This window comes from Cryptomeria japonica, chromosome 8 (genome assembly GCF_030272615.1).
Source record: "Cryptomeria japonica chromosome 8, Sugi_1.0, whole genome shotgun sequence".
Classification (NCBI taxonomy): Eukaryota; Viridiplantae; Streptophyta; class Pinopsida; order Cupressales; family Cupressaceae; genus Cryptomeria; species Cryptomeria japonica.
In genome coordinates, this window is record NC_081412.1 from 161564622 (window position 1) to 161590657 (window position 26036).

At 34.3% G+C, this 26036-nt stretch overlaps 1 long non-coding RNA gene across 1 annotated transcript; it reads right to left on the minus strand.

Moving 5' to 3' along the window:
• Positions 1 to 5970: 5970 nt before the first annotated feature.
• LOC131044809 (uncharacterized) lies at positions 5971 to 6762 on the minus strand. Its single transcript, XR_009105709.1, has 2 exons — positions 6520 to 6762; positions 5971 to 6204 (listed from the first exon to the last, which is right to left on the minus strand). It is a non-coding gene; the product is annotated as an uncharacterized LOC131044809 (long non-coding RNA).
• Positions 6763 to 26036: the final 19274 nt, after the last annotated feature.

Here is a 26036-nt window from a genome sequence, read left to right on the forward strand (position 1 = left end):
CCAACATGCGGCATGTGTAACTCTTTAGATTGTAATAAGATTCATTCATATTGTTAACCGATTATGTGTTATGTTATGTTACCGGTTGTTCTTTCTGTTGTTTCTGGCATCTTGTTACCGGTTATCGATATGTTGTGCATAATTTGTGTGTTAAGCTGCAAGGTTGGGTTGTCCTTCATTGGATCTCCCTGCCTTGACTGTGTCAAAGTCCCAAACTTTTGGTATGTTGTTAAGTGGAAATTGCAGGTCTAGATGAGCACTTTGATCTACATTTGGGGGAAAACATTGTTAGGAAAATGACATTGTGATGTACAGTTGAGGAAAAACAAATAGAAGACAGTATATGATAACAAAATAAAAGAAGTCATCCTATATTTGTTGTATATGATGTTGAGCATGTCCCAATTGGTATGTTGTTAACTAGAAATTGCATGTCTAGATGAGCACTTTGATCTACATTTGAAGGAAAATATTGTTAGGAAAGCAGCGTTGTGATGTGCAATTTAGGAACAACAAACAGAGGGCAATATTTGATAACAAGATAAAATATTGTGCATCTGAAACTAGTAATATTTGGATGGAGGAGTTAGTTGTGTGATGATGGAGAAAATGTTAACTGTAATATGGAGGCATGACTAGATGGTTGTACTTGGGGTACCTTGGGTGAGAGTAATTGTAAGTGAGCTTCTTCTTTCTTTTTGATGACCATTTAAGCATTGTTTTCAATCTTGCAATATCTTTCGAAAGAGAATGTTGGCTCTATTCAGAGGCCTGCAACACTTTTAACATACAATCATTCATTAGTTTTCTTGCTTTAAAGGTTGGATTTTTAGCAAAATGTTTCCCACAATATATTGATATCTCTCTTGTGTGATTGTTCTTTCTTCCATTCTTATTATGTCTTATTTATGGCAAAATGTTGATGGAATTTATATAGATACCACTATTGCTAGGATTAATGGTAGGAATTATTTTGTACTAGGGGTAATTTAGGAAATTGTTTGTATTTTTGTTCATTTGGTATTAGATCTTTGTCTCTAGGAGTTTCTAGTATTGGTAATGTAGGTAAATTTTCTTACATAGATCAAGATATCTTGGAATACTTAAACGATAAATATGCATGTGTAAATTCAAAGACAGGTAAGAGTAGTGATAATGATGCATGTTCATCTTTGCACATTAGGAAAGAAATAATGAATTCATATTATGAAAAAATAGTAACACTAAAGGTAGTGTTGTGTAATTTTAATCTTGAAAATGGCAGTATATTATGTTGCAGGTGGATTTATCTCATTTGTTGGAGCAATTAGTTGGAAAGATAGGAATGGTTAATTCTTTGGTCTTTGTTGGGCTCTAGGCCTTTCTTGCTTTGTATTCTTCTTTTGTGATTAATATATTTTTAACTCTTTTGTTTTGAAAAAAAAAAGAATCATCAACTAATCTTAGACACCAATTCATTGGATGTTGATGAGATTGTTTGAGCAATATTTTAAATCTAATGGTCTCATGAATTTAAAGTTCAATTCAACTTGACCATGTAAGCTCCAAAATTTAGCAAAGTTGGTGGAATGAACTCTAAATATAGAGAAAAAAATAAACTAGCAATTGCACTTTTTTTTTTGTGCAACAAGAAGCCGATAGGTTTGAATGTCCTAACTCAGCATATGAACAAAGGTGGAAAGAAAAACATAAGATGAGCTAAACATAATTAGGCCAAACATGGATTGAAAGTTTGGTCAAACTAACAGAAACAAGAAAAATCATATACACAACCAGAAACAATTCTCCTACCACTTGACAAATGGTTTGATCTTTTGATAGTAATTCATGCACCATTAGAAACAAGTGTTCATTGGGTTGAATTTTTAGTATGCTTCTTTTCTATTGTTGTCTAGTAATGGTTTGTAGCTTTACAGAGAGTAGCATTTTTTTTAATTAAAAGTAGGGTAAAAATTGGTTCAACACAAAGAGAATTACAAAGCAAGAAGGGACCAAAGCCCAACAAAGAACGAAACATTAAACAACTTTATCTACATCAACTAGCTACTCCAACATGTGAGATAATTCCAAAGATAATTGTCCCTATCCACAATATTTCACCCTTTCCTATGATTAGAAGCCCATTTAGCTGGGAAATCCACTACTTCATTCCACTCCCTAGGAATGTGAGTAAAAGTAATAGATTCCAAAAAACTACACAACCTTAAAATCTATCTAATAACCAAGGCTAAGTGTCAATTAACATCATCAAATAGTTGGTCATTTGGGAGAGGCACCACCACTTCTAAATCATATTCACAAATAATCTATATCTAGCTAAGAACACAACCTCTCTCCAGGGCATACAAAATGGTAGGAGCCTCAATGTAATTATTTGTATAAAAACCTTTATAAATTGAAAAAATAAACTGGATAAGACTAGAACTATCACACCCTACACCACCAATACCAACATCACCAAGTTTCCCCCTAGAAGAACCATCTATATTTATCTTCAAACCCCCTTGAGGAGGAAGGTACCATCGACCCATCTGATTAATCTTCCATAAAGGTTTCCTGCACCTATTCCTCTAAGCCCACTAATAGCCCACTCTAAGAGAAGGATCAACTCTTCGAACAGGAAAATTGAACCGATTGTAAATATCAACATCTCCAGGGTCCACATCTCCAACAAGATCACACTTGGCCTAAATAGTCCCATGAAGAGTATGAATGATTATCCACCACAAATTTTGAGCATCCGTTCTAGCATCTTGAAAGATGTTGTTGATTTCTTTCCAACCAAATCTATCGAATAATGAAGGCAGATCCAAGAACCCAACATTAAACACAAACATTTTTGGCATAATAGATATTCTTAAGTACAACATCAAACACATACATTGCTAGCATAATAGATAAATTGCATACATGAAATGAAAGAATTTCTCTTTCCATGTTTTACACAATTTTAGATATAAAAGAATATGTCTTACAAGAATATCAATAATGAAACAGAATGTTGTGCATGTAGGGAAGAAATATTTATTTTCAGAAGGTGTCTAGATATGTACATAGATATGTACAAAAAGAGAGATGATAAAATTAAAAAATCATTCTATATTTGTTGTATATTATGTTGAGGGAATCTCAAACTTTTGGTGTGTTGCCAACCGGAAATTACATGTCTGGATGAGAACTTTGATCCACATTTGGAAAAAAACATTATTAGGAAAAACAGACAGAGGACAATATATGATAACAAATTAAAGTATTGTGCATCTAAAACTAGTAATATTTGTTTTAGATGGTCCTCTAATTTGTTGTAGTGTCTTCAGCAGTCACCTAAACATTTTTGGATGGAGGTGTTAGTTGTGTGATGATGGAGAAAATGTTAACTATAATATGGAGGCATGAGTAGATGGTTGTACTCAGGGTACCACCTCGGGGGTGAGAGTAGTTGTAAGAGATCTTCTTCTTTCTTTCCGATAGTCATGTAAGTAAATCATTTTCTATCCTGCAATATCTTTCAAAAGAGAATGTTGCCTCCATTTAGAAGCCTTCAAAACTTTTAACATAAAATCATTCATTGATTTTGTTGCTTTACATAAGATTTCCCAAGATATATTGACCTCTCTTTAATGTGACTGTTCTTTCTTCCATTCTTGTTATGTCTTGTTTATGGAAGAATGGTGTTAAAATTAGAATTTATATAGATCAGAGATACTACTATTGCATCTTTCCTCATAGAATTATTGGTGGGAATTGTTTTGTACGGATTTAATTGGGGAAATTGTTTGTATTTCCTTTCATTTGATATTAAATCTTTGTGTAGGAGGTTTTGCTACTGGTAATGTCGGTAAATTTTCTTACAAAGGTCAAGATATCATGTCTTTATTTGTTCATAGTATTTTAGGCAGCTAAAACAACATATGTGTTTGAAAGATAAATATGCATTTGTAAAATCGAAGAATACTGTTACTATATGCCCCTAGATAGTGCCGAGGCAATTCCGCTTTGACCATATTAGATGTGAATGTTTATAATGTTCAAAATCTCCTGTAAGCCTCTAGTTTATTGATTAAATTTTATTTTTGCTAGTAAGATATCCCATCAGCAATTTAGGCCATAACTCCATTCAAGCACATATCCTATAGACTATTAAGGATTAAAAACGGCAATTGCCACAAGGATCAACGAAAATGGATTGTGTAGATTTCATGCAGTTGCAATTAATCAGAGAACAAGTAAAAGAGCATTGGTTGCAAGTCATAAATCTTCACATGTTTTGTGGCATTGCAGGCATTTTTATCTCAATCACTTCTATCTTGATAGTAAAAAATGGTGTACACTGTAAAGCATTTATTAGAGGTAAAAAACTATAAGGATTTTGTGAATTGAGCGTGGCAGACCCAATAAGTTTATTGTACATTTTTATGCTCTTATGTGAATTGCTTCACTTGAGGCTGAAGGACTTCTCATCTTTATTCATGACTTTATTCGGGAAAATTGGAAATGTTTTGTATACTCAAAATCTGAATTTCTGTCTTTGACACTTTGAAACAAGTTACTGAACAGAAAGCAAGAGGTCACAAACTCTGCACTTCAACAATGGTGGTGAATTTGCTTGTAAACCGATTGGAGATTACTGTCTAAAATTCTCCATTCATGGAGAGCTTCCAAAAACAGTGTTCAATCTGTGCACCTAATTTCGGATGAGTCTCTAGAAAGATAAAGAGGTTAGCTCAATAAACTGGCTGACAAACCCTCCTCAAACTTGACATCAGGATATATTGAGCTAATCTAGAAATCTTTAGTATTATTTGTCATTTGTTTCTCACCTAAATTCTCATTTGTTTCTTCCTGTTAATGGATTATGGTGTGTGATAAAAGCCAGTTTTTTCTTAAAAGTTTTTCAGTTAAAAGCATTAAGTTATTGGACGAAATTTTCTGAATATGAAGGGCTGAGCTGCACTAAATGGGCCCAATATGAATTGGGTCTAACCTCATTTTAATGCATCTAACTTCACATTGGCTTAGCTCTGTGAATCCAGATAAATGTTGGGCATAAAAAGAGCTGTATATTTTGGGCTGAAATGTATTGTAGTTGTATTGAACTGTTCAAGGATAAATATGAAATGAGTGTAACTGAAATAACTTGTACATGGCCAGAAACAAAGTGATATAGTCTACATTGGGTTAAATAGGAATTGGGCACACAGAGGACTGCACAGAGCACATCACTGATCAGATTCAAATATAGCATTGATAAGAGTTAGGAACAAGTAATGCACATTTTTTGGTCCCTTGATACTTATTTCACAGGTCATTTTACCCGCCAGTGAAAAATCAACCAAAACCAATGACAAACATCCTTAATATCTCATTTTGTCCACCAAAAAAGTTCAAATTTCTGTCAAAAACTTATAGCCCTGTAATTTAAGACATCATTAATACCTGACTTCTGAATTTACTCCCACAAAATATTTGTGGTCAGAAGTAATAAAACCTGTCCACTGAATACATGAAAATCCTATTTCTAATGTAATGGTTTATGGAAGGCAGATCAGTAAGCATCTGCTGCTGCACCAACTTTCCAATTTCAACAAAATCGCCAATCATGAATCTGGGAGGATGACATTTGAAGCCTTATTTTTGCAGAGATCTGTAAATCATTTTCCCTTCACTTTTTTTTCAAGTAAGAATCTAAAACTAATCCTGTAGCATTTTTTTTTTCTCATGAAACCCCCTGCTACTTGAAAATAGATTTTGGAGCCCCATAAGACCGCAACCTAAATTAATATAAATTAAATTAAAACTTTGATGGTAAACACTGTAATTATAGCACCATTAATATCAACAGCTTAAACATAATTTATATTGTGTTTTCAACATCTTAACCATATGATATACACAAAACTGCTTCTTTTCTGGAAAAAAATGTCTTGATGAAACATGTTGAACAATTATGCCAAGCAGAGCAAAGGCATGGATAATGAATAAAGAATTGAATATAAATATTTGTAGCTCTTGATCTACAGCAGGGGCGATCCAGTCCCTTACATGAACGTTAAAAATTTACATAGACCATAGCAAAACAATTCCTGTGATCCGAAAAATGTGGCAAAGCATATCTTGTCTTTGTGTAGCATCAGTGCAGGAAATAGGTGAGAAGCAAGGCCACCAACATCAGAATGTAGGCAATTCCTTGATCTATGGTGCTCCCTGCATTCAGTCATTCAATCAAAGCATTAAAAGGCAGCACAAATCAAGTACTGAAATGAAGTATTGTTCAACTTCAGTAGCTCTTGGTTTTAGTTTTTTCATAATTTATATATAGTAAGAATCAATTGTAAATCCAATACATAGATTAGAAAGCATACACAATTAATTTCAAAAACAATCTTTTGAATTATATATGAACCACAGGAAGATCCACAGAGAACTAATCTAACAGTGTACTAATCCAGTACTATCAAGATATTTATCTTGACCAAGAAAAAATTATTTAGCAGAGCAACAGCATTTGGGTTTAGTTACCATCGCTGGTAGGGGCAGGCGCAGGGGATGGAACATGTTGAGCAGTCACTCCCATAACAGCAATCATGCTCAACACCATCGCCATGACTGAGCTGATAAAAGCTCTGTTTGACATGTTGTCAAAGCTAAAACTTACAAATTACAATCTTTTACACAGATACTTCTTTCCAAATCTGTTCTCCAGGGAGCTTAAACGGTGCAGAGATTGGTAGAGAAGTGCGTATTTAACAAGAATCGAAATGAGACACGGTGTACTCCGCGTGGGCAACGTGGGTGGGGCATTGACCGTTAGGCAACAGATAAAAGTTGTGTGCTGGCAATGACAGGTGGGGGTAAGTCAATATTAGCAAAGAATGTAATTTGAATCCAAACAGGTGGAGTTTTCCCAAAAGATCTGTCATCTTCCTTTTTCTAAGGCAAAAAAAAGCATGATGAATGTGGTCATTGCGGAGGTCAGGATGTCATTTTTCCAAGCTGGAGAGGAACATCCAACATAGAAAATCTGATGAATGGTGAGAATGGAGGCCCTTTGCACATGGCCAACTCAAGAAGGAATCTTCTCCAACCGTCCATTTCATAGATTCTTCTCAGGCTTAGCTTGACATTTAAACATTCCACTTCATATACTTATTTAAGGGGAAATTAGTATAATCTCTATATATAATTATTATTATTATTTCGTGAAAAAATTTCAAATTAAAATAAACTTTTATCTTTACAAAAGTTAACATGCAAAATTTTTAACAAAAAATATTTATAAAATGATTTATTGATCATGTGATTGGCTGAAATATTTTGACTAAGCTTGCACCTTCACATCGTTTGAAGAAAAGTACATTTTTATTTTAAAACCTATGTTAATATTATTAAACGTGCACGCAACAATAGGCAATTTAATTTGTTCTCGATCATGGTATTGTATTTAGTGACAGTTACAGCCTATATGGAAGTTCATATTAAAACACATTTATGCCAAAATAGAGGAATTTAGTGCCTCACTGGATTCATTTACAAGTTAATTGTCTTAAGATATTTGCTCAAGGAGTGAATTCTATGCCTACAAAAGTCATTATCACCCTTGGATTGGCAATGACATGTTGTATCAAGAATAAAATATGAGACAAGAAATAAAGAAAGAACAAAAATCTAACACGTCTAACTTGGCCTTTATTGATTAGCCCACTCAATCTTGTGATATAATCTACACTAGCAATTGCACCTTAATGTGCAATGGGTACACGAAAGAGTTGTGGAAGGGCCATTAGAGAAAAATTTGGTATTTTTTTGCATACATTTATGCAATAGAATAAAGATCAATTAGTAGGCCATTTAACAAATGACACTATTTGTGCAACAAAGGTCTTTAATGGAGACATGATAGGTTTAAATCAACTATGCATCCCCTTTAGGGATCCAAACATGACTGAAACAAAACCTCTTAATTAGACTCAATTACCAACAAGCTCATGTTATGTTTGCAATATAACGAGAGGGGGAGAGAGGGGGAGGGGGAGGTTGTTAAGTTCTTTCAAAAATTTGTGATCAAAATAGAAGAGATGGAGATATGATCTGAAAGTTGTATTTTATCTGCTATAGCGTGTTTTAAAGATGCACCACGCTTATCAATTTTGGTGTATGCATCCTCCTCAATGTAAGCATGTTATATAAGTGGATGAGGGGTTACGTAGTGAAGAGATATGTCTTTCCACGTAGGAAGACACATCTCTTCCCTATGTACCTGTAATAACCCACCTTAATTAACCCAACAAAATTGACCATTCTTTTTTTTTGTTTAATTTAATCATTGTGTTTGATTCAGTTGCATACTCTGGGCATCCATCCATTTGGATTAGGCATTCATCCATCCGGGATGAGCATCTAACCATACGAGTTAGGCATCGTTCCATACAAGACATAAGATTTCATTTATCCAATACAGGATAGGCATCTACCAACACAGGGTAGGCATCTATCCAATCGGGATAGGAGGTGCTCTGGCTAGAGACTTAGACTCATCGGGACCATTCGGGTCCTGAGCCACTCACTAAGTACTACACTCTTCTAACAGAAGTGCACCGAGGTCGCCGTCCTTAGGAGTAATTAAATAACATAATACAAGCTTGAATTCCACCTCGGAATTTGGCTTAAAACCTCGGGAAGTCAAGCGAATCCATACGGGATTCCTTCCGAGTATGCATTGAATTACTTTTTCCAATTTAATTATCTTATCTTTCAAAATAGGATTCTTACTCAATCTTTCTCTTACCAAGCCTAGACCCCACCCACGAACGCCTGAGTACGAGGGAGAACTCCGTCCCAAGACTGCCTACATACCCGCTCCCGCACGGGATCAAGGCATAAAGTATGTAGTTCTGTTTTCTACTCTATGGTTTCATGTAAACTGATTAGTGGGTACAGTTTCTTATATTAAGGCTCAAGATTAATATAAGAAAATCGTGCCATTACTATTACATGCAACATTAATATATTTTAACATTTGGAATAATTTTAATATAATGCAACATTAATAAATTTTAATATTTGACACAAACTTAATATATATATATATATATATATAGTTTACATTTTCAATTATTTGATGACATCCATATATATAAACAAAGAGGGTATTCATTTATGAAAATAAGAACATAAATAAAACAGAATTTAAACAATTGTTTTAGATTTGATTTTTACAATAAATAGGAGGTTAACATTTACAGAGAGAGAGCGAGAGAGAGACAGAGAGACAGAGAGAGAGACAGAGACAGACAGAGACAGACAGAGAGACAGAGAGAGAGCTTATTCCAGCATTCACGGGGAGGAGGTTTATTTCCAGATTTCACAGGGGAATTGTTTATTTCCAAAATTCGTTTCCAATATTCACAAGAGGATTTTATTCAACTGATATTCATAGAGTTTCAACCAATATTCACAGAGAGATTTTATTCAACTCATTTCACAGAGATTTTATTCAACTCATTTCATAAAGAAATTTTATTTTAATTAATATTCACAGAGAGATTTTATTTTAATTAATATTCACATAGAGATTTGTTTAACTAATAATCACAGAAAAGAATTATTTATCTAATAATCTTAGAGAGATTTAAAGAATGAGACTCAGATTTTCATTCGAAGAACCAAAGAATTGAAAAAGATTCAATCATACAGGGAAGAATTTTAATCTCAGGAAGAGAGATTTTAAACAAATAAAAGAACATGATTTTCTTTTTGCTAAAATCTTTGGAAAAAAACAAAAAAACAAGATCATGTGCACATCTTCTTAAGGAAAATAAAATAAATAAATAACTATCCTTTGCATGCACTATATGAAAGCATTATCATTATTATTTATCTCCAAACAAAAGATTTGAAATCTAATAAAAGAATTTCTTTATATAAAGGAAGATCTATAACTATTTTTGATATTACTAATTCCTCATAAGCAAATGTAAAGATAAACAACAAGGAGAGAACCTAGTTTAGCGAGCTTGATGTTGAATCCACTAGCTACCCTTATGATCCTTCCTTGCAACTTGAGAGAAATTCTTCAAACCTCAACTTAAAATTCCTGCAACGAAAATGAGACTACCAAAAAGATCTACCTCTAAGGCTTGGGAAAATTTCCTTCAAAACATAATCAACTCCCTTCTTTGAAACTTGCATATACTTTTATAAGAAATTCCCTCCTTCCCACTATCTAGAAAATTTTAATTAAAAAGGAGATTCTTTCCCAATTTTGGACTTCATGCAAATTGATTAGACTTAGTGGAGGAGTTACATGCAAGGTGGTGGAGAATCCTCTAGAAGCTTCTTATTCTTCCTACAACATGTGCCATAATTGGATGTGGAAAATAAATAAATAAAAATAATGTATATTTTCCATGTGTGTGTGTGTGTATTATTATTTTCATTCTTTTTATAACATTTATTCAATCATTCAAATAGCTTATTAAAAATATAAAATAAAATTGTAATTTAAATCCAAAAGTGATAAAGGAGGGTTGTGACATCCTGCCCCCCTTAATTTGTGCATTGTCCCGATGCACTTATTGAACGCATCCAAAAGAGTCTATAGTTCATGATTAAAACAAAAAAGGATACAACTGCTGCATATCCTTAGTATCCTCCCACGTGGCATTCCTTTCATCATACTAGTTCCATTGCACTTTGCACTGATCAACCTCTCTGTTGCACAACTGGCACTGGCGCCTCTCTAAGATTTTGAATGGCTCTATCATTATTCCTCCCATTCCCTAGACCTGTAAGGCATCCCAATTCAAAATGTGTTTCTCATCAGGTACATACTTTTTAAGAAGAGATACATGGAAGACATAATGGATTCAGCTCAACTGGGGAGGTAAGGCCAACCGGTATGCAACTGGATTAATCCTTCCCAATATTTCAAAGGGTCCAACATAACGAGGTGCAAGCTTAGTCTTTTTCCCAAATCTTATGGAACTCTTGTGTGACCTAACCCTTAGGAAGACTTTCTCTCCCACCTTAAACTCCCTTGGTGTCCTGTTTTTGTCTACATAACTTTTCTGCCTATCTGAGGCTTCCTTCAATCTTCGCCTAATTTTCTTAGTTTTCCTCTCCATCTCTTTCAACATATCTGGTCCAATAATTACTCTATCTTCAAGACTATCCCAACTCAAAGGTGTTCGACATGGTCTACCATACAATGCTTCAAAAGGTGCCATTCCCAAAGATGTTTGATATGTATTATTGTAAGCAAATTCTACTATAGGTAGGTACTCTTCCCATTTCTTCTATTGGTCCATGCAATACATGTGAAGTAGGTCTTCCATAATCTGATTTGTCCTTTCTGTCTGACCGTCGGTTTCAGGATGGTATGCAATGCTAAAATTTAGTTGAGTTCCTAGAGCTGATTGAAGAGTGGTCCAAAACCTTGAAGTGAATCTAGCATCTCTATCTGATATGATTTTCTCTGGTATTCCATGCAACCTAAATATTTCCTTAACAAAGCGCCTAGCCAAGGTAGGTGCATCATCCGTTAGGTTCCCTGGTATAAAGTGTGCCACCTTCGTGAGTTTGTCAATTACCACCATTATTGCATCATGCCTAGAAGGTGACATGGGTAACCCTTGTACAAAATCTATGCTAATAACTTGCCACTTGTGTGGAGGTACATCATGTAACTGTAACAATCCAGCTGGATGTCTATGTTCTGCCTTTACTCTTTGACACTCCAAACATTTAGCCACATACTTGACAATGTCATTCTTCATCCCTTGCCAAAAGTATAACTTCTTTAAATCTGCATAAAGTTTGTTAACTCCTGGGTGCCTTGAATAAGGGGCATTGTGAGCCTCTGACAAGACTACTTCCCTTAAGTTCCCTGAATTAGGAATATAGATTCTATTATTGTATCTGAGCATCCCATCTTCATCTAATGTATACCCTTCAATCTTAGGATCGGTTGGATCGTATTCTAAAGTCAATTTGACTTGCTCATACCATGGGTCATGTCCTTGTTCATCCATTACTTGCCTTTTGAAAGAAGTTTTGAATGTTGCTATAGTCATCAAGTGTCTCCTCCTACTTAAGGCATCTGCCACCCTATTTTCCTTCCCCTTAATATATTCAATTTCAAAATCACATTCACTTAGAAACTCTAACCACCTTCTTTGTCTGGCATTTAAGTGGGGTTGGGTAAAGATGTATTTTAGTCCTTGGTTATCTGACTTTAACTCAAAGGGCTTCCCTAGTAAGAAGTGTCTCCATTTTTGTAGGGCATGCACAATCGCTGCCAACTCTAAGTCGTGGGGTGCATAATTGGCTTCATGAGTCTTTAGCTTTCTGGATTCGTAAGCTACTACCCCTTCATCTTGGACAAGCACTCCTCCTAAACCCTCAATAGAAGTGTCAGTTACGACTGTGAAGTGTCCATTCGGATCTGGTACCTTTAGAATGGGTGTTGAAGTTAGTTTCCCTTTCAAAATTTGGAATGCCTTATCACTTTGTTCTATCCACACAAACCTTTTACCCTCCCTTTGTAATAAGGTGATGGGGTTTGCTATCTTAGAGAATCCTTCCACAAACCTCCTATAGTAACCTGCTAGCCCCATAAAGCTTCTTACCTCTGAAACGTTTTTAGGGATCAGCCATTCTACTATTGCCTTTATTTTATCTGGATCAACTACTATTCCTTCCTTTGATATTATGTGCCCAAGGTAGTGAATCTTTTCCTCAAAGAAGGCACATTTTGACAATTTCCCATATAACTTATGTTCTCTCAACCTTTGCAAAACAATTTGCAGGTGCACTAAATGTTCCTCCTCATTCTTAGAGTAAATCAATATGTCATCCAAAAATACCAAAACAAATTTATCCAAGTAGTCATGGAGTACACTATTCATTAGGTTCATAAATGCAGCTGGGGCATTGGTTACACCAAAAGGAACTACTGTGAATTCATAATGCCCATATCTAGTCTTGAAAGTTGTCTTCAGAATGTCTTCCTCCTTAATTCTGAGTTGATGGTACCCTGACCGGAGGTCTATCTTTGAGAAAACTGCTGCTCCTTTCATTTGGTCAAAAAGATCCTCTATGCGAGGTAAGGGATACCTATTCTTTATGGTGACCTTGTTCAACATCCTATAGTCGATGCATAGTCTTAAGGTTCCATCCTTCTTCTTAACAAATAAGATTGACGCTCCCCATGGTGATACACTTGGCCTTATTAATCCCTTAGCTAAGAGTTCCTCTAATTGCATTTTGAAATCTTGTAATTCAGTTGTTTCATTCGATAAGGTGCCCTTGATACTGGTTCCACTCCTAGTAGTACTTCAATAGAAAAGTCAAACTTCCTTTTAGGAGGTAAGCCGGGTAACTCTTCTGGAAATACATCCTTGAATTCCTTTAAGAAGGGGGTATTTTCAAAGGTTGGGGTATTTTCCTCTTTTCCTTCATCAATTTCAACCATATAGATTAGGCCTCCTCTTCTCCTTTCCTTCTTTAATTGCATGGCTAAGATGGTTTCTATATTAATGGGTTTAAACTTTCCTTGGATTTTGACCTTTTTCCCCCCATCATCCAAACATTCAACAACTTTGTTATAGCAATCTAAATTAGCTTGATGGTCTGTTAACCAACTCATTCCAATAATTATATCATATAATCCTAGGGGTGCCACATAGAGGTCTACCCTTGTTCAAACTCAGGAAATTGTACCCTTGCCCTCGGCAAACACTTAGTTAGTTCTTGATTTAAGATTTTTAAAATTTAATTTCTATCATTGCAAAACATTCCCTTAGTTGTATAAATTAAAGTGAGCACAAGGCCTAGATTTGAACCTTTTCTCTAATACCACATGTAATAACCCACCTTAATTAACCCAACAAAATTGACCATTCTTTTTTTTTTGGTTTAATTTAATCATTGTGTTTGATTCAATTGCATACTCTGGGCATCCATCCATTTGGATTAGGCATTCATCCATCCAGGATGAGCATCTAACCATATGGGTTAGGCATCGGTCCACGGGACATAAGATTTCATCTATCCAATATGAGATAGGCATCTACCCACACGGGGTAGGCATCTATCCAATTGAGATAGGAGGTGCTCTGGCCAAAGAATTAGACTCGTCGGGACCATTCGGGTCCTGAGCCACTCACTAAGTACTACACTCTTCTAGCAGAAGTGCACTGAGGTCGTCATCCTTAGGAGTAATTAAATAACATAATACAAGCTTGAATTTTGCCTCGGAATTTGGCTTAAAGCCTCGGGAAGTCAAGCGAATCCATACGGGATTCCTTCTGAGTATGCATTGAATTACTTTTTCCAATTTAATTATCTTATCTTTCAAAATAGGATTCTTACTCAATCTTTCTTTTACCAAGCCTAGACCCCACCCACGAATGCCTGAGTACGAGGGACAACTCCATCCCAAGACTGCCTACATACCCGCTCCAGCACGGGATCAAGGCGTAAAGTATGTAGTTTTGTTTTCTACTCTATGGTCTCAACGGATGTAAAATCATTTAAAAATTATCTTATTAGATTATCGGTCCAAGAGGGATTACCCGCCCCTTGGATTTTAACTTCCAAGTGTCCCTTATTACTCCCCGACGATTTATAGGGACGATGCCACAGACGTCGTTGATGTAGCTTTATTAGGCGTTAAGTGCAGTAGTTCAACACGACAACATTACCCATAAGCGTGACCCAGAGGCACCGTATATACCGAACGCTACTAGGTTTTGGTTTTCATCTTCCTTTATTTAGTTTTCTAACTAAGAGCTATGAAAACATCATGCTTGAAAATAATCACGAAATGAATGTACATAATTAAACCTTTCGAAGTTAATTATTTGAATAACTACTTTGATGGCAACCAAGTGCCATTTGATAAAAAGAAATACCATTCTTCTACAACTCAACTAATTAATATATAATGGTATGATAAAGGCAATTATGAACTCATATATTAAAACATGTAACTTGTATGAAGAAAATGGGAAGGTAACTTGCTCATCAATGAATGCAATTTAACATATAAGTAATGCGCATGATGTAAAAATAGTGACATTTACATACGAGATTAAGTAATGTTTACTTCGATCGTGAGAATATTTAAATTATAGAGTTACTAGTTCCAAATGAGTGATTAGTTTATACTTTTGGAAATTTTGGATCAAATAGTAATAATAAGACTTATTTGTTTTTAAGTGAGCCAAAATCACTAATCAAGTAGTCCAATAAATCCCTAAAGGGATTGAGACAATAATTTTTGATTTCAATCCTTTGCTAATTTATTAACTTAAAATTTAACTAAACAATTGTTAGCAATTAACAAAAAATGTAACTAAAACAATCATTGATAATTAACTTAAAATTTAACTAAAACAATTATTAAAAATTAACTTCAAATTTAATTAAAAACAATTATAAAAAAAATTAACTTAAAATTTAATTAAAACAATTATTAAAAATTCCAATTTGCAATTTCAAAGAGTATAATAAATAAAAAAGCGAATTTGTTTTGTTTAATAGCAAATAGGGGGAGTGGGGACAACGGGTCCCGTCACCCCTGCGGTCCAGCATGCGCAGGCCCGTAGGGTTGAGGGGACACCGTGGTCCCCTCCACTCCCTTGCGGCCACTGCCGTGACGGTGACCGCAAGGGTAGTGGTGGGTACCACTATCCCCTTCGCCGGTTACAATAACTGCCACCCCTGTACGCCTCCGTAATCCTTCGAATATTTTTCAAAAATCGTGCCATTACTATTACATGCAACATTAATATATTTTAACATTTGGAATAATTTTAATATAATGCAACATTAATAAATTTTAACATTTGACACAAACTTTATATATATATATATATAGTTTACATTTTCAATTATTTAATGACATCCATATATATAAACAAAGAGCGTATTCATTTATGAAAATAAGAACATAAATAAAACAGAATTTAAACAATTGTTTTAGATTTGATTTTTACAGTAAACAGGAGGTTAACATTTACAGAGAGAGACAAAGAGCTTATTCCAGCATTCACGGGGAGGAGGTTTATTTCCAGATTTCACAGGGGAATTGTTTATTTCCAGAATTCGTTTCCAGTATTCACAGGAGGATTTTATTCAACTGATATTCACAGAGTTTCAACCAATATTCACAAAGAGATTTTATTCAACTCATTTCACAGAGATTTTATTCAACTCATTTCACAGAGAGATTTTATTTTAATTAATATTCACAGAGAGATTTGTTTAACTAATAATCACAGAAAAGAATTATTTATCTAATAATCTCAGAGAGATTTAAAGAATGAGACTCAGATTTTCATTCGAAGAACCAGAGAATTGAAAAAGATTCAATCATACAAGGAAGAATTTTAATCTCGAGAAGAGAGATTTTAAACAAATAAAAGAACATGATCTTCTTTTTGCTAAAATCTTTGGAAAAAAACAAAAAAAAACAAGATCATGTGCACATCTTCTTAAGAAAAATAAAATAAATAAATAACTATCCTTTGCATGCACTATATGAAAGCATTATCATTATTATTTATCTCCAAGTAAAAGATTTGAAATCTAATAAAAGAATTTCTTTATATAAAGGAAGATCTATAACTATTTTTGACATTACGAATTCCTCATAAGTAAATATAAAGATAAACAACAAGGAGAGAACCTGGTTTAGCAAGCTTGATGTTGAATCCACTAGCTACCCTTATGATCCTTGCTTGCAACTTGAGAGAAATTCTTCAAACCACAACTTAAAATTCCTGCAACGAAAATGAGACTACCAAAAAGATCTACCTCTAAGGCTTAGGAAATTTTCCTTCAAAACATAATCAACTCCCTTCTTTGAAACTTGCATATACTTTTATAAGAAAATTCCCTCCTTCCCACTATCTAGAAAATTTTAATTAAAAAGGAGATTCTTTCCCAATTTTGGACTTCATGCAAATTGATTAGACTTAGTGGAGGAGTTACATGCAAGGTGGTGGAGAATCCTCTAGAAGCTTCTTATTCTTCCTACAACATGTGCCATAATTGAATGTGGAAAATAAATAAATAAAAACAATGTATATTTTCCATGTGTGTGTGTGTGTGTTATTATTTTCATTCTTTTTATAACATTCATTCAATCATTCAAATAGCTTATCAAAAATATAAAATAAAATTGTAATTTAAATCCAAAAGTGATAAAGGAGGGTTGTGATAGTACCTCTCACCACAGTATATAAACTAGTCACTATTTACTTACCCGATCAGAAGGAGTGCGACTTGTTTGAGAATCACTTTACCACCCGATACCATGAACGGTGTAACTGTTGGTCAAACGTGATAAGTTAACTTTGGTTTTATTTATCATTAGTTAACGTTAACATATATATATATATATATATATATATATATATATATATATATATATATATATATATATATATATATATATATATATATATATATATATATATATCGGAAGCATGAAATAGTACGACCGACGTTACAAAATTAACACTCCCTCTTAACTAGGGAGGACACATTTCATGTTAGAGAAAACATTACAATTCATCCACTGATTATGAAGAGAGGAGATATCACACCATAGTGATATTCAGAGATATTGTTCAACAATGAATATCAAGTCTCATGATACTCACCATAACTCATAGTTATCAAGTAAGGTATGTGCACTGGCATCAAGTCACATGATGCCTACCATACTGATAATGATTTCATGGCATGTCCATGAATATTATGTTCATAATATTCACCATGAAGATCTCTATCATAATTATGGTTTATTTAATGATATCAACCAACAAATATCTACCATAATGTCTCAGAGATATATATACTATCATGACATGTCCACAGATATCAAGTCACATGATATCCATCAAGATAGTTAAATTGATAATTGTAAAATCGTCACCTTACAATATCAATTTGAAACAAGTGTTCATTATTGAAAAGTCATCACCCTTCAATAATGTTCACATAAGGCCCATGCAGTCATGGAGTCACACACATGACAAATAAAAGAGTTTACACACTAAACATCTTTAAATATATTAGTATATCAGAATAAATGAAACTCTATCTCAAAATTAAATAACATTTTCAATCATACCAAGTTTATCTCTAAAGTGTTCAATCTTCATCCTGGAGAGAGGCTTGGTAAGAATGTCTGCAATTTGATCACCTGTACTAATATGATTCAGTCGGATCACATTCCTTTCCACCATATCTCGAACATAGTGATAAGGAATCTCAATGTGTTTAGACCTATCATGAAATATTGGATTCATTGAAAGCTTTATGCAACTCTGATTGTCACAGTAGATGACAATAGGATTTAAGGGCTGACCAAACAGTCCTACAAGCAATTTCTAGAACCATATAGCTTCTCTTTCTCCCATGGAGGCTGCAATGTATTCAGCTTTTGTAGAACTCTAAGCAACTGAAGACTGTTTTATACATATCCATGAGATCATTCCTGATCCTAAACTGAAGCAACATCCTGATGTGCTTTTCTTGTTAACTATGCTTCCAGCCCAATCAGAATCAGTGAATCCATGTAGGTCAAGTTCTACATGTTTATATTTCAAACCAAAACCAATAGTTCCTCAAAGATATCTCAGAATATGCTTTGCAACAACAAGATGTATTTCCCTAGGTTCACACATGAACTGGCTTAGTGCATTTACATCATAACATATATCAGGTCTTGTGTTTACCAAATACATTAGAGATCCAATAATCTGTCTGTAGAGTGTAGGATCTGCAAACTTTGATTCTGCAGCTGTTTCCTTTAGCTTGTGCAGATTTGTCTCCATAGGTGTGGTCATGGATCTAAAATCCAACATTCTAAATCTCTTGAGTATATCAATGGTGTATTTTCCTTGATTAAGGATTATACCGTATGCTTGCTGCCAAACTTCCAATCCAAGGAAGTAGTGAAGAATTCCTAAATCTTTCATATCAAACTCAGAGGCTAATTCTTTCTTACATCGAGAAATACAATTATCCTCTCATGTGATTAGTAGATTATCAACATAAAGAATAAGAATTAATAATTCACCATTGATTACCTTGTAGTACAGATTTGGATCTGCTTCATTCTTGAAAAACCCTAATTCCAAGAGATAGTGATCAATTATTCCATACCATGCTTTGGGGGTCTGTTTCAATCCATAAAGAGCTTTCTTTAATCTGTCGACGTGTGATTCAGCCTTATGAATCACAAAACCTTCAAGTTGCTCCAAATAAACTTCTTCAATCTTACCATTCAGAAAAGCAGTCTTGACATCCATTTGATGGAATTTCCATCCTTTAGATGTTGCAATAGCCAAAACTGCTCGGATAGAAGTGTATCTAGCAACAGGAGAAAATGTCTCTTCATAGTTAGTACCTTCTTTCTGTGAGAAACCTCTGGCAACAAACCTTGCTTTGTGCTTCTCAATGCTGCCATCTGTGGCATGTTTGATTTTGAAGAGCCATTTAGAAGATACCACAGATTTGCCTTTAGGCCTAGGCACAATATCCCAGACATCATTTTTCATAATTGACTGATACTCTTCTGACATAGCATCTTTCCAAACTTGATGCTTGAGCGCATCTCCAACACAGGAAGGTTTTGCATCAATGATCTCACTCATCAAGGCAGTATAACTGAAAAATGGGTTAGGTCTCTTACTTTCTCTGAAGGTCCCCTTTGGAGCAGCATAATTTTCAGCTTCTTGAAGCATCTTTTTAGCCCAAAGTGGTCTCTTCCTAGTTTCGGGATAATTTTTTTCTAAAGGTAAACCTTGAACTTCATGCTCAGCATCTTCAGGGGTCTCCCTCTAAATCTCAGGGGTGGAATCCTCATCCAAGCTTGTAGGAGGATCTTGGTGTTCTAATTCATTAGAGCTTTTGGACCTCCTGAATGCTATGTCTTCCTCAAAGATGACATCTCTGCTTAGTTCAATTTGTCTTTGACTAGGTATGTATATTATGTAGGCTTTAGAGGTTTCACTGTACCCAACAAATACTCCTTTCTTTCCAGAAGTATCTAACTTTGACCTCTTTTCTTTGTGGACATGAATATAGAGTGGACACCCAAAGATCCGGAAATGACTTATGTCAGGTTTGTTGCCAGTAAAGGTTTCTTCAAGGGTTTTATTGTCAAGAAGAGAATGAGGACATCTATTTTGAATGTACACAGTTGTCCTAGATGCTTCAGCCCAAAATGAGGTTTGTATATTTTGGTCAAACAACATAGCCCTAGCAGCTTCTACTATAGTCATATTCTTTCTTTCAGCTACCCCATTTTGTTGTGGGTTATAAGGTACAGTTAACTCCCTCTTAATCCCAACATTTATACAATAATCTACAAACATATCAAAAGTGTATTCCCCCCCATTGTCTATTCTTACAGTTATGATTTTCTTACCTGTCATATTTTCTGCAAGAGCTTTGAATTCCTTAAATTTAGAAAGGATTTCTTCAGACTCTTTGTACCTCAGAAAATATATCCAGGTCTTCCTAGAATAATCATCTACAAATATTACATAATATAAAAATTCCCCTAATGAGGGTACAGACATGGGTCCATGTAAATCAGAATGAACTAATTCTAATACATTTTTGGATTGATTGTTGCTAGAATTAAAAGACCCTTTAGTATTCTTTCCCAAGGCACACCCTTTGCAGGCTCCTTCAGATTTTTGACTTAGCTTAGGTAAGCCGATCACCATCTTCTCTATCTTAGGTAGGGCATGGAAATGAAGGTTCCCTAATCTTCTGTGCCAAAGTTCATTCGAATCTGGAGTCTCATGAATCAAGGCTAGAGGTGGAGTGGTGCAAAGTTTGTAGAGGCTCCCTCGTCTTATTCCAATGGTGTGGGCTTTCTTGATGGTGGATTTCTTTGGCCAAGCAAGTACTTTTCCTTCCATAAAGGTTAATCTATAACCCTTATCTTCAAGTGCAGAAACTGAGACAAGGTTTCTCTTTATACCAGGTACAAATAGAACTCTAGCCACCTGTAGGGATATGCCTGACTTTAGGTTGATATTGCAGGTTCCTATTCCCATAACTGGATAATTTGAGTCATCACCAATTGTCACTTCTTCATTTGAACTTTCCACAAGTGTATCTAGGTGCTCACAAAATCTAGTGATGTGTTAAGTTGCTTCGTTGTCAATCACCCATGTGTTGAAACTGGAGGTGACTTGACTAGAGAGGGCTGAGTAGAATACTAGCTTCTCGGAATTACTCCCTTTATTAATTTCTGCCATTGAAGCTTGTTGTTTGATCATGTTTGGACACTTCATTGCATAGTGCCCATATTGGTCACATTTGAAACATTGTACTTCAAAAATGTCTCTCTTCTTCTTTGAAGACCTCTTCCCATTTGAGATGTTGTCCCTCTTTCTCTTAAAGTTCTTCTTTCCTTTCTTGTGGGAATTAGAGTTTAGAACTTGAATGTCTTCATTACCATTGTTTTATTTTATTCCTCTTGTGACAAGTCGAGATTCCTCTTGAATGCAATTGGTTTTCAATCTATCAAACTTAGGAAATTTAGAACGAGTACTGATTCTTTGAATGAACGATTCCCATGAGGTAGGAAGTTCATTTAGGGCCATCATAGCAAGTTCTTTGTTGTCTACTAGATGTCCAATAGTGGATAGTTGATCCCTAAGCTCAGTGATCCTCAAGAAATAGGATGTAACTATTTCTCCTTTATTCATCTTTATATGGTGTAGTTGATTCTTTAGAGTGAGAGCCCTGCTAGTGTTGTTGATTTCATAAATGTCAGCTAGTGCTTTGAACATCTAAAAGGCCGTCTCATATTTAGAAATAACTGGTACAATGTGGTCTCTTACTGAATCCACAATTATCTTAAGGGCCTTCTCACTGCCCTCGATCCACTGAATTTTCTCCGTATCATTGGAGGGTTCAGGAATTTCAGTTTTGACATGGGAGTCAATTTTGTTTTCTTTCAAAACAAGCATGATCCCGAATTTCCAAGATACAAAATTTGATGCTCCATCTAATCTATCTTCAAACCTAATTCTGGTTGCCATTAGGATTATGAGAATGTGATCTTAGTAAGAGCCTGGTGAAAGTTTATGAGATCGTTACACAATTTTAATATGATCTTCCTTAACTTCGCTCTGATACCATGTTAAGTTCTTTCAAAATTCTATGATCAAAATAGATGAGATGGTGATATGATCTAAAAGTTATATTTTATCTGCTATAGCGTGTTTTAAAGATGCACCACACTTATCAATTTTGGTGTATGCATCCTCCTCAATGTAAGCATGCTATATAAGTGGATGTGGGGTTACGTAGTGAAGAGATATGTCTTCCCACATGGGAAGACACATCTCTTCCCTACGTACCTCTCACCACAGTATATAAACTAGTCACCGTTTACTTACCCGATCAGAAGGAGTGCGACTTGTTTGAGAATCGTTTTACCACTCAATACCATGAACGGTGTAACCGTTGGTCAAACGCAATAAGTTAACTTTGGTTTTATTTATCATTAGTTAACATTAACATATTAGTATATGTAATCAAATATATATATATATATATATATATATATATATATATATATATATATCGGAAGCATGAAATAGTACGACCGACATTACAAAATTAACAGAGGTAGGGATAGAAAGAGAAAGAGATGGATGGAATAAGCATATATAGATAGGAGATGAAGATAAAGATGGAGATGGAGATGCAAAAGGACATATATATATATATATATATATATATATATATATATATATATAGAGAGAGAGAGAGAGAGAGAGAGAGAGGAATATAATGTGAGACATTGAGATATAAAGATTTAAGATAGAGATAGGTAGTGATTTAAAGGGGTAGAAAGAGATGGAAAGATAATGAGATAGATATAGAGGGAGAGATGGAAGAAGAAATATGAAGAGAGAGATATAGGCAAAGAGATATAAAGGTCTAAGGAGAGAGAGAGAGAGGGGGGGGGTGAATGGATTGAGAGATCGAGACATGTCTAGAGATAGACGGATAGAGAGAAAGATAGAATCAGAAAGGAAGAGTGAGATAAATGGATAAGAGTTAAAGGGAGATATAAAGATGGAGAGATAGGGAGAGTTAGAGACCTATATAGGAATAGAGAGAGGAAGAGATAAAGATATAGAGGGCGAGATAAAGTGAAGGACAAATATAGATATAAGAAAATATAGAGAGAAGGGGGAGAAATATAAAGAAAGATAGAGAGGGAGAGATACTAATAGTATATAATATGGAGGCATGAGTAGATGATTGTATTCGGGGTACCTTGGTTGAGAGTAGTTGTAAGCGAGTTGCTTCTTTCTTTCTGATGGTCATGTAAGTATTGTTTTCCATCGTGCAATATCTTTCAAAAGAGAATGTTGGCTCTATTCGGTGACCTTCAATACTTTTAACATAAAATAATTCATTGGTTTTGTTGATTTAAGGGCTGGATTTTTTGCAAAAGGTTTCCCAAGCTACACTGATATCTCTTTGTGTGATTGTTCTTTCTTCCATTCTTCGTTATGTCTTGTTTATGGCAAAATGTTACTGGAATTTATATAGATCAGATATACCACTATTACGTCTTTTCTCATGGGATTAAATGGTGGGAATTGTTTTGTACTAGGTGGTAATTTATTAAATTGTTTGTATTTCCTTTCAATTGGTATTAGATCTTTGTCTAAGAGTTTTTGGAACTTGCAATGCAGATAAATTTGCTTATAGAGATCAAGATATCATGTCTTTATTTCTTCATAGTATTTTAGGCAACTACAACATGTATATCTTGGAACACATAAAAGATAAATATGCATGTGTAAAATCAAAGACAGGTAATAGCAATGATAATGATACATGTTCATCATTGCACATTAGGAAAGAAATAATGAATTCATATTAAGACAAGATAAAAACACTAAAGGTAGTGTTGTGTAATTGTATTATTTTAATCTTGAAAATGGCAGTGTATTATGTTGAGCACTAATTTTTACTAAGACACTTCTTCAAACATATTGCAACAATTCAAGCATGTTGAATGGAAATTTATAATCAAAACCCAAACAAAAAGTCTCTGCAAACATTTACAATATTGTTACTATTTGCTATTATGAGAACATTAAAGAGTGAATTTCCACCAAGGTAATATTCACTTAAAACATACCACTAAGAAGATATGTGATGTTCAGGATGTTCTCTATGCCCCTAGATAGTGCCAAAGTAATTCCACTTTGGTCATATTAGATGCAAATGTTTATAATGTCCAAGATCTCCTCTAAGCCTCTGGTTTATTGATTAAATTTTATTTTTGCTAGTGAAATATCCCATCAAAAAATTTAAGCCACGACTCCATTCAGGTACATATCCCATTAGGCTATTAGGGATTAAAAACTAATTATCAGGCAATTGCCACAAGGAGATCAACAAGAATTTTGTAGATTTCATGTAGTTGCAATTGATTAGAGAACAAGTAAAAGAGCATTGGTTGCAAGTCATAAATCTTCACATGTTTTGTGGAATTGCAAGCTTTTTCATCTCAATCACTTCTATCTTGATAGTAAAAAATGACATACACTGTAAAGAATATATTAGAGGTAAAAACTATTATAAGGATTTTGTGAATTGAGATTGGCAGACCCAATAAGCTTATTGCATATTTAGTATACCATAATATTTATGTTCTTATGTTAATCGCTTCACTTGGAGGCTGGAGGTACTTCTCATCTTTATTCATGACTTTATTCAGGAAAATTGGAGAAGTTTGGTATATTCAAAATCTGATTTTTTTGTCTTTCACACTTTAAAATAAGTTATTGAACAGAAAGCAAGAGGTCACAAGTTCTGTACTTCAACAATGGTGGTAAATCTGTTTGTAAACCGATTGGAGATAACTATCCAAAATTTGACATTCATGGATAGCTTCCATAATCTTCATTTGAAGAGCTTCCAAAAATAGTGTTTAATTTGTGCACCTAATTTCGGATGAGTCTCCAGACACATAGAGAGATTAGCTCAATAAACTAGCTTGTAAACACCTAAAAATGTCTCATCAACGACATACTAGTTATTCATCTTATTAATTAAATAATTCTTAAATTATTTAATTAGAACTAATTATTATTCTTATGAATTAATTCTAGTCATCACATTTCTCCAAAATTACTAGTTATTCTATTTCTCTCTCGTTTAATCAATTCATCATTTAAAGTGCTTCTTTAAATTAATTTCATATTTACTTTTTAATTAATTATGATTAAAACCAGTCTTCAAACAGGTAGTGTCGAGGTTAAAACACTTCGTTGGTGAAGCAGCCACCAAGGTTCAAACCCCTGCTGGGCCATTGTGCTTGTAGGCCTTGTGTCTTCGCTAGGCCGTTTTGCTCGCGGGTTTGAACAAGTGAAGTGTAGGGATGAGGTCCCCTGGTTGTGGCCTCATCGGTTCATAGCTTTGGGTCAAAAGTGTTTCACATGGAGCCAGAGGGCGTGTCATGCCAACATCACCGGTCACGTTAAAAAGTTTACCAGGCATTATTAAAAATAAATTAAAAAAATAATGATTAAAACCTTTAATTAAATAATCTTTATTATTTAATTAAAATTTAATTTCTAAATAATTAAATAATTTCTTAAAATTATTTAATTAACTAACCTATTCTTTTCAAATATTCAAATATTCAAAATTCAAAATTTCAAATTTTCCCCAAATTTCAATTAATTACATGTGCATTTCACCTTTTGAAAATCCAAATTCAAATAAAATGCAAATCAAATGTGAATTTCATTTCAAATTCCTACAACACATGTTGAAATTCTAACTCGCACTGACTTTCAGCCTGACTAAGCAATCAATTCAATCAACTGAGCAATCTATTCAATCATCTCCCTAATTAACTCCCCAATCACCTTTTTCAATTTTCAATTAGCTTTTTGGAATAGAGCAATCAATTCAGTTCACTAATCAATCAACTCACTCATCTGATCAATCTAATCAGGTCA